This window comes from Molossus molossus, unplaced genomic scaffold (assembly GCF_014108415.1).
Source record: "Molossus molossus isolate mMolMol1 unplaced genomic scaffold, mMolMol1.p scaffold_m16_p_9, whole genome shotgun sequence".
Taxonomy (NCBI): domain Eukaryota; kingdom Metazoa; phylum Chordata; class Mammalia; order Chiroptera; family Molossidae; genus Molossus; species Molossus molossus.
Genome location: NW_023425403.1, coordinates 100,385,584 through 100,400,954, shown reverse-complemented (window position 1 = coordinate 100,400,954; position 15,371 = coordinate 100,385,584). Strand labels below are relative to the sequence as shown.

Here is a 15,371-nt window from a genome sequence, read left to right as displayed (position 1 = left end):
AAGCTGCGGTCACAAGGAGGTTGAGGATGGCTGGAGCTGAGAGTCCCGCTGGGCAGCAGTGGGAACTTGACCCCAAGGTATTGCTGGTTGATGTACTGGAGGAGAAGGAGGAGTTGGAGAAGGAGGCGGGAGGTACTGCTCGGCAGCGACTCAGAGAAGCACTCCTACTCACAGCGTTCGATAAAGAGACAAGCACTATTTACCTGTAGTACCTGCACCCCCAAGGGAGAAGAACAAGCATGAATCTGCAGTCATGAATGTCATGGAAGTCATAAACTACTTGAACTATATACAAAAAGAACTTTTCGTTGTGATTGTGGAAAGAGCAAGTTTAAAATTTTGAAATGCAAATTATTTCCTAACAAAGATAAATTCTGGCAATAAGTATAATAACAACTTTTTTGGATTGTACAGCATTTGTAAGATCTGATCCCGAAGATGAGATTCCAGATTAAATGATCCAGCGTGTAGTCTGAGAAGACTGATTCCTGGAAGGCATCTTGGTGCCATTTCCCCTGAGAGTGGGGATTGCCAAGAGTTGGTGTGCCAGGCCTATATGAAAAGCTGCTCTTTCTTGTAGGCTTTAGCTGTGCAACTGGCGGCAGTAGCAAAAGTATCTGTGGAGGATGATGGGTTAGTGCTGAATGTTGATGGAATAGGTGATCAGAAAGTTATCAAACCTGAAAATGGAGATCTTCAAGATAGTACCCTCAAAAAAAGTGCTCAAAAACATGCAAATTATGCTGTACAGGAAATTGAAGCAGAGCAGACTAACAAACTATGTACCAGCTCTAGTTCAGATATTGAGCTCCAGACAGTGTTTAAGAATCAGCGTCTCCATGTCTCTGGATCTATTTTATTCATCAGTTTAATTTCTTCATTAAATTCCACAAATAAGTGAGATCATGTGATGCCTGTCTTTCTCTTACTGGCTTATTTTACTTAGCATAGTACTCTCCAGGTCCCTCCATGTTGTCTCAAAGTGTAAGAGATCTTTCTTTCTTACAGCTGCATAGTATTCCATTGTATACTGCCACAGCTGTAGGAAACAGACTGACAAACCTCAGAGGGAAGGGGAGTAGGTGGGTGGGAAGAGATAAACCAAAGAATGTATATGCATAATCAATGGACACAGACTACAGTGCAGTGAAGGGGGGGTGGAGAGCGGAGGAGGTTGTCAGTGGAGGGGGGACATCTGTCATACTTTCAACAATAAAGATACATTTTTTTAAAATACTGAGAGGGTGGGAATACATCAAACTAAAAAACTTCTGCACAGCAAAAGAAACAACCAATAAAATGGAAAGTCAACACACTCTATGGAAGAACATCATTGCCAATGATACATCAGATAAGGGGTTAATTTCCAAAATATATAGAGTACTCATACAACTCAATGAAAGGAAGACAAAGAACCGATTTAAAAAAAATGGGCAGAGAAGCTGAATAGACACCTCTCCAAACAGGACATACAAATGGCCAAAAGACATATGAAGAAATGCTCAACATCACTAATCATCAGAGAGATGCAAATTAAAACAACAATGAGGTATCACCTCACACCTGTCAGAATGGTCACCATCAACAAATCATCAAACAAGTGTTGGCGAGGGTGTGGAGAAAAGGGGACTCTAGTGCACTGCTGGTGGGAATGCAGACTGGTGCAGCCCCTATGGAAAACAATATGGTGTTACCTCAAAAAATTAAAAATTGAACTTCCATTTGACCCAGTGATCCCACTACTGGGAATATACCCTAAGAAGCCTGAAACACCAATCAGGAAGAATATATGTACCCCCATGTTCATAGCAGCACTATTTACAGTAGCTAAGATCTGGAAACAGCCCAAGTGTCCATCAGTAGACGAATGGATAAAAAAGCTGAGGTACATATACACAATGGAGTACTATGCAGCTGTAAGAAAGAAATATCTCTTATCCTTTGAGAAGACATGGAGGGACCTGGAAAGTATTATCCTAAGCGAAACAAGCCAAGCAGAAAAAAAGACAAATACCACATGATCTCACTTATATATGGAATATAATGAATATAACAGTCTGAGGAAAAGAGTAGACCCAGAAACATGGAAGTAGGGTACAGACTGACAATCCTCTGAAGAGGGGGTGGTGGGGGGTGGGAAGAGATAAACCACAGAACTTATTTGCATGTATGCATAACCAATGGCCATGAACAACAAAGCCGGGGATGGGGCGGAGGGGATAGGAAGGAGAGTGTCAATGGGGTAAAAAAGGAGAAACATCTGTAACAAAAATTTTTAAAAATAAAATACTGAAAGGGAAAAAAGAATAGTGTCTCAACACAGAATCAGAGTCTGGCTGCTAACTTCAGAAGCTTAAAACAAAGCATTTTTTTTTTTATTCTGTTTATTTTTATTTATTTTTATTTTTTTTATGAATTTTTTATTTATTTTTTTTGTTGCAGATATTTTACCTTTTTACCCCATTGGCACCCCCCACCCCACCCCACCTCCACCCCATCCCCGGCTTAGTTGTCCATGTCCATTGGTCATGCATACATGCATATAAGTTCTGTGGTTTATCTCTTCCCACCTCCCCACCCCCTCTTCTGAGGGATGTCAGTCTGTGCCCTACTTCCATGTTTCTGGGTCTACTGTATTCCTCAGACTGTTATGTTCATTATATTCTGTATATAAGTGAGATCATGTGGTGTTTGTCTTTTTCTGCTTGGCTTCTTTCACTTAGGATAATACTTTCCAGGTCCCTCCATGTCCTCTCAAAGGATAAGAGATATTTCTTTCTTACAGCTGCATAGTACTCCATTGTGTATATGTACCTCAGCTTTTTTATCCATTCCTCTACTGATGGACACTTGGGCTGTTTCCAGATCTTAGCTACTGTAAATAGTGCTGCTATGAACATGGGGGTACATATATTCTTCCTGATTGGTGTTTCAGGCTTCTTAGGGTATATTCCCAGCAGTGGGATCACTGGGTCGAATGGAAGTTCAATTTTTAATTTTTTGAGGTAGCACCATATTGTTTTCCATTGGGCTGCACCAGTCTGCATTCCCACCAGCAGTGTATTAGAGTCCCCTTTTCTCCGCACCCTCGCCAACACTTGTTGTTTGATGATTTGTTGATGGCGGCCATTCTGACAGGTGTGAGGTGATACCTCATTGTTGTTTTAATTTGCATCTCTCTGATGATTAGTGATGTTGAGTATTTCTTCATATGTCTTTTGGCCATTTGTATGTCCTGTTTGGAGAGGTGTCTATTCAGCTCCTCTGCCCATTTTTTAATTGGGTTCTTTGTCTTCCTTTTGTTGAGTTGTAGGAGCACTCTCTATATATTGGAAATTAGCCCCTTATCTGATACATCATTGGCAATGATGTTCTCCCATAGAGTGGGTTGCCTTTCCATTTTTGATGATTGTTTCTTTTGCTGTGCAGAAGCTTTTTAGTTTAATGTAGTCCCATGTGTTCATATTCTCCTTTATTTCTGTTGCCTTAGGTGATGTATCAGTGAAAATTCTGCTCCGTATGATGTCCGAAATTTTGTTGCCTACATTTTCTTCTAGAATTTTTATGGATTCATGGGTCACATTTAAGTCTTTTATCCATTTTGAGTTTATTTTTGTATATGGTGTAAGTTGATGGTCTAGTTTCATTTTTTTGCATGTAGCTGTCCAATTTTCCCAACACCATTTATTAAAGAGGCTGTCTTTACTCCACTGTATGCTCTTGCCACCTTTGTCAAATATTAATTGAGCGTATTGCCTTGGGTCCATTTCTGGGTTTTCAGTTCTGTTCCACTGGTCTATAAGCCTGTTCTTGTGCCAGTACCAGGCTGTTTTGGTTACAGTCGCTTTGTAGTATAACCTGATATCTGGTATTGTGATCCCACCTACTTTGTTCTTTTTTTTCAAGATTGCTGTGGCTATTCGGGGTCTTTTTTGGTTCCATATGAACTTTTGAAGTATTTGTTCTAGTTCTATGAAATATGTTGTTGGTATTTTGATGGGGATTGCATTGAATCTATAGATTGCTTTGGGTAGTATGGACATTTTAATGATGTTAATTCTTCCAATCCATGAACAGGGTATGTGCTTCCACTTTTTTATATCTTCCTCTATTTATTTTTTCAATGACCTGTAGTTTTCTACAAATAGGTCCTTTACTTCTTTGGTTAAGATTATTCCTAGGTATCGTAATTTTTTTGGCGCGATGGTAAATGGGATTGTTTTTTCAGTTTCTCTTTCTGTGAGTTCATCATTGGTGTACAAGATAGCCGTCGATTTCTTGATGTTAATTTTGTATCCTGCTACTTTGCCAAATTCATTTACTAAGTCTAGTAGATTTTTGATGGAGTCTTTAGGGTTTTCTATGTATAGTATCATGTCATCTGCAAATAATGACAGTTTCACTTCCTCCTTTCCAATTTGGATCCCTTTTATTTTTTCTTCCTGTCTGACTGCTGTGGCTTAGACTTCCAGTACAATGTTAAATAAGAGTGGCGAAAGTGGACATCCCTGTCTTGTTCCTGTTCTTAATGGAAATGTTTTTAGTTTCTGTCCATTGAGTATGATGTTGGCTGTAGGTCGTTCATATATGGCCTTTATTATGTCGAGATATGATCCCTCTATTCCTACATTGCTGAGCATTTTTATCAGAAATGGATGCTGGATTTTGTCGAATGCTTTTTCAGCATCTATTGATATGATCATGTGGTTTTTATTCTTCATTTGTTTATGTGGTGTATCACGTTTATTGATTTGCGGATATTGTACCAGCCTTGCATCCCTGGAATGAATCCCACTTGGTCATGGTGAATAATTTTTTTGATGTATTGCTGGATCCAATTTGCTAATATTTTGTTCAGGATTTTGGTGTCTATGTTCATCAGGGATATTGGCCTGTAGTTTTCTTTCTTCGTAGTGTCCTTTTCTGGTTTTGGAATTAGAATTATGCTGGCCTCATAGAACGTGGTTGGAAGTCTTCCTTCTTCTTGAATTTTTTGAAATAGTTTGAGGAGAATGGGTGTTAGCTCTTTTTTGAATGTTCGGTAAAACTCCCCCGTGAAGCCATCTGGGCCTGGGCTTTTGTTTGCTGGGAGGGTCTTGATTACCTCTTCAATTTCCTTTGTTGTTATTGGTCTGTTCAAGTTTTCCATCTCTTCCGGGAATAGTTTTGGGAGACTGTGTGTTTCTAGAAATTTGTCCATTTCCCTTAGATTGTCGAATTTGTTGCCATATAGTTGTTCATAGTTGTTAATGATCTTTTGTATTTCTGTGGTGTTGGTTGTTACTTCTCCTGTTTCATTTCTGATTCTGTGTATTTGGTTTCTCTCTCTTTGTTTCTTGGTAAGTCTAGCTAAGGGTCCATCAATCTTGTTTATCTTTTCAAAAAACCAGCTCTTTGTTTCATTGATCCTTTGAATTGCTTTTCTGGTCTCTATGTCATTTATTTCTGCTCTGATCTTTACTATTTCCTTCCTTCTACTTGCTCTGGGGTTTTCTTTTTGTTTGCTTTCTAATTCTTTAAGTTGTGAGGTTAGACAGTCCATTAGAAATTTTTCTTGTTTTTTGAGGTAGGCCTGTAGTGCTATGAACTTCCCTCTCAGAACTGCTTTCGCTGCATCCCATAGATTTTGTGTTGTTGTGTGTTCATTTTCATTGGTTTCCAGGAAGTTTTTAATTTCTTCCTTGATCTCCTTGGTGACCCATTCATTGTTTAGTAACATGCTATTTAGCCTCCATGTGTTGAAATGTCTTTGCATGTTCTTGTTGCAATTGATTTCTAGTTTCATGCCATTGTGATCTGAGAAGATGCTTGATATGATTTCAATCTTCTGGAACTTGTAGAGATGTAGTTTGTGTCCTATCATGTGGTCTATCTTTGAGAATGTCCGATGTGCACTTGAGAAGAATGTGTATTCTGTAGTTTTGGGGTGTAATTCTCTGTAGATATCTATTAAATCCATTTGGTCTAGTGCTTCATTTAGAGTCTCTGTTTCCTTGCTAATTTTTTGCCTAGAGGATCTATCCAGTGCTGTCAACGGGGTGTTGAAGTCCCCTGCTATGACTGTATCATTGTCGATTTCTCCTTGGAAGTCCTCCAGAAGATTTTTAATATATTTTGGTGCTCCTATATTGGGTGCATATATGTTTATCAAGGTTATATCTTCTTGTTGGATAGATCCTTTCAATATTATGTATTGGCCGTCTTTGTCTCTAGCTATGGTCTTCATTTTGAAATCTATTTTATCAGATATGAGAATTGCTACCCCAGCTTTTTTTTGCTTTCCATTTGCTTGGAAATTTTTTTTCCATCCCTTCACTTTCAACCTATGTGAGTCTTTTGTTGAGAGGTGGGTCTCTTGTAAACAACATATAGATGAGTCATGCTTTCTTATCCAATCAGCTACTCTGTGTCTTTTTATGGGAGCATTCAATCCATTTACGTTTAAGGTGATTATTGATATGTACTTACTTATTGCCATTTTTGTTTAGTGTGGTTCTATTTTCCTTCCCATTTCTACTGCTAATTACAGCAGTCCTTTTAACATTTCTTGCAGTGCTGGTTTGGTGCTAATGTATTCCCTTAGCCTTTTTTTGTCTGGGAAGCTCTTTATTTGATCTTCTATTTTGAATGATAGCCTTGCTGGGTAGAGTAGTCTTGGATTCAGATTCTTGTTTTTCATGACTTTGATTACTTCATGTCATTCTCTTCTGGCCTGTAGTGTTTCTTGTGAGAAGTCAGCTGAGAGCCTTATGGTGTTCCCTTTGTAGGTAACCTGTTGCTTATCTCTTGCTGCTTTTAGGATTCTCTCTTTGTCTTTAATTTGTGGCATTTTAATTACTATGTGTCTTGGTGTGGGCCTGTTTGGGTTCTTCTTACTTGGGACTCTCTGTGCTTCTTGAACTTGAATGCCTTCTTCCTTCACCAAATTAGGGAAGTTTTCTCTCACTATGTTTTTGAATATATTCTCTATCCCTTGCTCATTTTCTTCTTCTTCGGGTACTCCTATGATGCAAATATTATTACGTTTCCAGTTGTCCCACAGTTCTCTTAAGCTGTCTTCCTGTTTTTTAATAGTTTTTTCCTTTTGTTTTTCTGATTGGTTGATTTTTTCTACCCTTTCTTCTAATTCACTGATCCGGTCCTCAGCTTCCTCTACTCTGCTTTTTAAACCTTCCAATGTGTTTTTCATTTCTGATATATCATTTTTTATCTCTTCTTGTTGGTTTTTAATTTCCAATTGGCTCATTTTCAGTGTCTCTATGTCCTTACTCATGCTGTTCAGCTTCCTTAAGATCATGGCTCTGAATTCTAGCTCTGTTAACATGCCTAATTGCTCCACATTGATCTCATCTTCGGTGGAGGTCTCTTGCTCTTTCATTTGGCTTCTGTTGCTGTGTTTCACCATTTTGGCTATCACTGTGGGCTTTGGAGCCTGTCAAGTTTTCCCTGTGGGTGTTGGTGTTCTGCTGTTTGTGGCTCCCTCTCCTGTGTTTAGATGAGCGAGGGAGGACCCACGTTGAACACCACTGTCAAGTCTTACTTTCCTGGTTAAAGTTGCCAGCCCAGGAAAGGTACTGTTATCCTCTAGCATTTTGCCTGGAGGCTGGCAGTCTAGGTTACTTGATGAGTTTTGGGTTGTCAGTTGATTGAAAAGCTCCCTCAGGTGCTTAGCACATGGGGATTTCCCGAGGGTGGGGTAGATTCTGGTGTTAGTGAGCCTCAATTAGCACTTCAATGGCCCACAGGGTGGGGTTGGATCTCTGAGGGAGGGGCTGCTGCCTCTCTCAGAGCCCTGGGAAGGAGCAATGTGGCCACCGTCCTGAGTGGCTGCACTCAGCCAAAGCTCTGAGCGCCCTCCAAATCTCGAGTGTCCCGACACCGTTCCAGTCCAGTCTGCCCTCCCTCTGCCAGAGCCCAAGGTGAGTGACTGTGGCTGTTTTAGCCTCTATCCCAGCTCTGCGCTGTGGAGCCCCCGGGGAGTGTGACCCGAGGGCGCCGCTCCCAGCTAAGGCCGCTGCCAAGCTGCAGACCGTGGGCTCCCAGCCCCCGTCTCACGCCTTCGCAAGCCTACCGGGATGGAGTCAGTGTCCCTCATTATGTGGTTCTCCAGGCTGCTTTTCTGTTGCTTTTTCCCGTCGATTTGTCTGTGTTTTAGTTGTAATTCCAGTTTGGTTCTGGGAGACGGTCTGTGTAGCTTCCGTTCACTCCGCCGCCATTTTTTCGAGTCTAAAACAAAGCATTTTAATTAACCAAAGAACTTACATGCATATATGCATAGCCCATGGACACAGCTGTTCATTGAAGGCCTGGGGTGGGGCCAGACCTGAGGTGGTGGGGGCAACGGGAGGGGGTGGGGAGAAATGGGAGACATCTAATACCCTCAATAATAATAATTTTAAAAAACAGACTATAAATTAGACAAATATATATGGAAGTAAGGCAAATCATTATAGTTATTTATAAGTTGTACTTGATAAGACATATTTTGTTTTTACTGAATGACCTGAATAAAAGTAGGTTAAATGTGGAAACAAGAACAACAACAACACTAATTAGGTGCCTACAAAGACTATAAAAATATATGACAATCTAGATGTCCTGTTCCTCACAGATGAATATGACACAGTTCTGGCTAATGAAAAGAATGTCAAGGTTGACCAGGCAGCTGACAAGACAAATCCTTTAATGGACACCCAGGACAGCATGAACAGAGTCCATCAAGTGGAACTTATTTGTGAATATAATGACTTGAAGACTGAACTTAAAGACTATCTCAAGAGATTTGCTGATGAAGGTACCGTTGTAAAGAAAAAGGATATCCACCCTGGCTGTCGTGACTCAATGGTTAGAGTGTCTGCCCAAGCACCAAAGGGTCGCTGGCTTGCTTCCTGGACCTGGGGTGATTACAAATCACCCAGTGCTGAAGGGCTTGTTTATGAAAGATACTGTTCCTTCCTTTAGTAATCAGAAAACCTCTTTTTTTTAACCTAGTGTTCACAACTAGTTTTTTAATTGACTATATTGGGCCATCTCTTCTTGTAGAGACTGATTTTGGCCAACATGTAGCAGTTAATGCATCTTTTATGTAGAAGAAGGATATGATATTAGTTGCTCTGAAAAAATTCTGGCATCGTATGTCCATTTTTGTAGAACTGTTGCTGGACTTATAATTACATACTAACCTCCAATCAGGCTTTTGTAAAATTAAATAAAATCAATTCAAAATAGTGCAGTCCAGCTGGTGTGGCTCAGCAGTTGAGCATCGACCCATGCACCAAGAGGTCGCTGGTTCATTTCCCAGTCAGGGCACATGCCCAGGTTGTGGGCCAAATCCCCAGTGGGGGGCATGCAGGAGGTGGTGGATCGATGATTTTTCACATTCATGTTTCTATCTCTCTCCCTCTCCCTTCCTCTATCTCTAAAATCAATAAAGAAAAAATTAAAAATTAAAAAAATATAGTGCAGAAAAAAAACCCAAAACACTGATTCAAAAGGATATATGCACATCTATGTTTACTGCAGCATTATTTACAATAGCCAAGATATGGAAGCAACCCACATGCCCATCAATAGACCAGTGGAACCAAAAAAGTGGTAGTACATATATACAATGAAGTATTATTTGGCTATAAAAAATAATGAAATCTTACCACATGTGACAGCTGAATATACCTAGGAGGTAGTATGCTAAGTGAAATAAGTCAGACAGAGAAGGATCAATACTATATGATTTCACTTATGTATGGAACCTAAAGAGCAAAATAAATAAACAAAATAGAAAGTCTCAGAGAACAGACTGATGGTTGCCAGAGGGGAGGAGGGTTGGGGGCTAGTTGAAAAGTTGAAGGAATTAAAAAGTACAAATTGATAGTCACAAAAGCATGTTTAGTTATTAAACAGAGCTGCCTGCTATAAACAACTCTACTGTCATTGTCTTGACTGCTCCATGTCCTTCTCCTAGGCCACCAATTTTCAACCTTTTTCATCTCATGGCACACATAAAGTAATTACTAAATTTCTGGGGCACACCAAAAAATAAATTTTTTGCTGATCTGACCAAAAAAAAAAAAAGTATTAATTTTGATTCATTCACACTGAATGGCAGTTGTTATGTTGGCTGTTGTCATTTTTTTATTTGACAGTCTAAGGGAAAAGAGGTCGTCAGTACCTTGGAATATATAGGTATTTCATGTTTCAAAAGTTCTTGCAGCACACAAGTTGAAATCACTGTCCTCGGCAATATTAAGAGCAATTTAATTTGGGGATTTACATGGAACATAGTAGAGAAACCCAAGAAGCAAGATAATTAGTAAAACCAAAACTGTGAGTTAGTAGTGAAGAGAATATGATGTGAAAATTTCACTCACACACACACACACACACACACGAGAAACCCAAGAAGCAAGATAACTAGTAAAACCAGAAATGTGAATTAGTAGTGAAGAGAATATGATGTGAAAATTTCACACACACACACACACACACACGGTAAAAGGAAGAAGACACAGAAAGAAGGGTGACTCCACCCGCCACCATGATATAATGAGGGTATGGCATTAGGAGGAGGCTGAAACTAGAACAGTGTACTGTGATTTGTTGGGAGAAGGGTTTCCTTGAGAGCTGAATGTGTTTGTCACAAAAGCACACATTTGAAACCAGCTCAGCTCTCCAGTATGGTTTTTTTTTTTTTTTTTTTTTTTTTTTTTTCATGTTCTTTGACTATAGGAAAATGAAACCTTCCAGGAGATCTCCTTCCATGTTGATCTTTGTCTTCTATTAAATTATACCATGAGTCTAAAAAGAAAAAAGTAATTTTTTTTTTTTAAGATGCCAGGGATGGGAGGACTGGCAGTGATAACACATTTTTTTTTCTATTACCTAGCAATGTAAACTTCAGGCAGTCAAATAACCACATTATGCTTCAGATTATATTTTTAAATATATACTTTTATTGTTGACAGTATTACAGATGTCCCCCGCCCCCCTCGCTTTGCACCCATCCACCTAGCCCCTATGCGACTCCAGGTCCTCACCACCCTATTATCTGTGTTCATGGGCTATCATGTAAGTATATAAATTCTTTGGTTAATCTCTTCCCATCCCTCCTCCCTGAGATATGTCAGTCTGTTCCATGCCTCAATGCCTCAGGACCTTTTTTGTTGGTCAGTTTATTTTGTTCATTAGATTTCACAAATAAGTAAGATCATGTAATATTTGTCTTTCTCTGACTGGTTTATTTCACTTAGCATAATAATCTCCAGGTCCATCCATGCTGTCTCAAAGAGTAAGAGATCCTTCTTTTTTTACAGCTGTGTAGTATTCCATTTTGTAAATGTACCACTGTTTTTCTCCACTCATCTACTGATGGACACTTGGGCTGTTTCCAAATCTTAGCTATTGTAAATAGCACTGTAATGAACATAGGGGTGCAAATATTCTTTCTTATGGGTGTTTCTGGATTCTTAGAATATATTCCTAGCAATGAGATCATTAGGTCAAATGGCAGTTCCATTTTTAATGTTTTGAGGAAACTCCATACTGTTTTCCATAGTGGTTGCACCAGTCTGCAATCCCACCAGCAGTGTACTAGAGTACCCTTTTCTCCACATCCTCACCAGCACTTGTTTGTTGATTGATTGATTAATTTACTTATTGTTAATCCTCACTTGAGGATATTTTTCCATTGATATTTAGAAAGAGTGGAAGGGAGGGAGGGAGGGAGGGAGGGAGGGAGAAACATTGATGTGAGAGAGACACATTGATTGGATGCCTCCCGTACATCCCTGACCTGGGCCGGGGATTGAACCTGCAACCCAGGTACATGCCCATGACTGGGAATCGAATCCATGACCATTCAGTCTACGAGCTGACTCTAACCACTGAGCAAAACTTGTTTGTTGATTTATTGATGATAGCCATTCTGTCAGGTGTGAGGTAATGCCTCACTATAGTTTTAATTTGCATCTCTCTGATGATTAGTGATGTTGAGCATTTTTCATGTCTATTGGCCATATGTCCTCTTTGGAGAAGTGTCTATTCAGGTCCTTTGTACATTTTTAAATTGGATTGTTTGTCTTCCTTTTGAGTTGTATGAGTTCTTTATATATTTGGGAAATTAACCCCTTATCAGAGGTATCAATGGCAAATATGTTCTCCCATACAGTGGGCTCCCTTTTCATTTTGATGGTTGCTTTTGCTGTGCAGAAGCTTTTTAGTTTGATGTAGTCCCATTTGTTTATTTTTTCTTGTTTCTGTTGCTCTAAGAGATGTATCGGCAAAAATTCTGCTATGTGAGATGTTTGAGATTTTGCTGCCTGTTTTTTTCTAGGATTTTTATGGTTTCACAACTTACATTTAAGTCTTTTATTCATTTTTGAGTTTATTCTTGTGTATGGTGTAAGTTGGTGGTCTAGTTTCATCTTTTTTGTATGTGCCTGTCTAATTTTCCCAACACCTTTTGTTAAAGAGACTGTCTTTACTCCATTGTATGTTCTTGCCTCTTTTGTCAAATATCAATTGATCATAATGGCATGGATTGATTTCTGTTCAGATTCTTATGTGTAATAAGAGAGACCTCTGGGGTCTCTTTCCATGCTAAAGTGCTATCAATTTATAAATTATTTCCTATTCCCTCAACAATCAACACAGGATAAACTAAAATTGTTTTCTCAAATCCAAGGTTTTCCAAACTCCTCTCATTTGATTCTGTAACAAATTCTGAAAAGGTACACCAAAATATTACAACTGATCATTTTTTTCCTAACTAGTTTATCCTGTGATCTGGGAGAGAAAAAAAATGTCCCATTCCTAGGAGGCAATGTCTGGGGAGAATGGCATAGCTAAGTAAACTAGTTGCATATAAAAAATGAGTTCTCCTTCCCATGTAAACATGATGGTTTAAATGAAAATAGAGCATACTGTCCATCCTCTGGTGGTGATGCTAGTCTCTCCGACACCCTGAGGCCCTTATTGCTTGAGGTATGTATGTATTTGCAAGATTGCTGGCCAGTTTTAAGTATATAATCTGGGGCTATGCACCAGAACTAAGATAAATATTAATTCATTCATTCATTCATTCATTCATTCATTCATTCATTCATTCTGTTCAATGCCCACCAAAGCAAGCAGTGCAATGTAGTAGTAAAGACATGGGCTACAAAGCCAGACAACTTGGGCTTCAATCTCAACTCTACCATTTGAAACCCAAGTGACATTGGGCAAATTACTTAACTTCTCCATGCTTCATTGTCTTCACTGGCAAACGAAGGGTGATTGATAAATAACCTACTTCAGAGTGTTGTGAGGATCTGATAAATTCATAAATACGTAGCATTTAGAACAGTGCTTGGACATAGCTCTCAAATTTATTCCTTGTTACTGTTGTCATTATTTTTATTTGCTTGGTACTAAGTTTCCAAATAAATAAGCCACTTAGGAATTACATGTCATCACCCAGGACCTTTAACAATCAATTATATATTTTTTTGGACACTCAGTAAATGTTCACTAAATAATTCAATTAAATAATTAATTAATAAAAATCAATCTAAAATTAGTCAGCAAGTTAGCCAGGCACATGGATAATTTCCAAATTGTTGACTTGAATGTAAATATCAATTTTTGGTTTAAAATTTTTAGCTTGAAACTAATTGGTAAAGAAAACTTTTTGTTTTTATTTGTCTTTTAATTAACTAAGCAAGAATTTTATAAAGTTTATCTTTATAAATATCAGAATATTTCATCATGGTGTTATAAAACCTTGGTTGTATACATTATAACCAAAGTGTGTATGATCCAAGTATTGTGAAAATGTTCAAGAAATGGTTTTCAGTCATCTTAAATGTTGCTCAGGAATTATGTATAGAATGTATTGCATCAAATGAAACAAATATCGTTTCTATAACAAATCTATACAGGATAACATATGCCTGAATTAATTAAATAGACATCTTTTGTATGTGTGTATGTGTGGGGGGAGGGTTCTTAGGTTGTATCTTACTTGATGAATTAATTTGTTTCCTGAACAGTTAATATGACTAGGAATTTGAAAATAAATCTATTGAAACTTTAATTTTAATTACTGTAGACTAACCTGTAGAAATCTAACCCGTTTCAATAATAAACTATAAATGTGTTTTTGTTGTAATTATAAATATTATAGGTCCACTGAAAGGAAATAAAAAGGCAAACTACTCAACTAGAACAACAAAAGGACAAAATGAGGTTTAACTCTTACTGGAATATGGATATCAAAACTATGCTAAATTGTAATTCTAAAGAAGCCTTTAAATTCCTTTGTTTAAAAAAGCCTATCTAAAATAGTTCCATAAGTCAGTTCCAGCTGGTTTTATTATTTGAAATCTATCTTATTAATGTGGAGGGTGGCTTCCCTTTGGCTACCGGCCACAGTCATTGGCTGTGGTACTCTTTGGCCCATAGCACCCTGAGTAAAGGATACAAAAGTGAAGAAAAAGGCGCCAATGTCCATTCTGTCTTCTTCTATGAACAGTAACTGCCAACTGGTGTGAGCTTAACTCCTCTGCTCAGGTCCTGGTAAGCACTAAGAATTCCAAATGAGATAAGGTTACAATCCTTAAAAGAATCTAGGCTACGTGTGCAAAGCAGTCTAAAACAGCAATTCTCAAACTTTTTGGTCTCAGGATGCTTTCACACCCTTAAAGTTGTCAAGGACTCCAGAAAGCTTTTGTTTATGTGGTTATATCCATCAATATTTACCATCTTAATTTTAATTTAACCCAAGAAAATGTAGATTTATTTACTTACTTTAAAAATAGCATAATAACATATTACATACTAACATAAATATATATTTTTATGTTAATATTATTTCCAAAATAAAAAACATTAGTAAGATGAGTGACATTGTTTTACATTTTTGCAAATCTATTTAATGTCTGGCTTAATAGAAGACAGTAAGATTGTCATATCTGTTTCTGCATTGAGTCTTTTTCGATATGTGTTTTGATTGAAGTATGTGAGGAAAACATGGGCAGATATGCAGTTAGGAAAGAGGAGAGAGTTTTACTAGGCTTTTCAGATAATTATGGATATTTGTCTTTGATACTGTACCAAAACTCAACCAGTGGTAGTTCCTTAAATATTTGCTGCAATGGCCCTGGCCTGTTTGGCTCAGTGGTTAGAGCATCAGCCTGTGGTCCAGAGAGACCCAGGTTCGGTTCCCGCTAAGGGCATGGACCTCAGTTGCAGTTTGTCCCCAGCCCTGGTTGGGTCGTGCGGGTGGCGGCCACTTGATGTGTCCCTTTCACATTGATGTTTCTCTCTCTCCCTCCCACTCTATCTGAACAAAAATGAAAAAAAAAAAAATGTCCTTGGATGAGGATAAAAAAAAA

The 15,371-nt window shown here is 38.4% G+C and overlaps 1 pseudogene; it reads left to right on the top strand.

Moving 5' to 3' along the window:
• The first annotated feature begins 26 nt into the window (after positions 1-26).
• LOC118622474 overlaps positions 27-15,371 on the top strand; it is a 29,442-nt pseudogene continuing 14,097 nt past the window's right edge.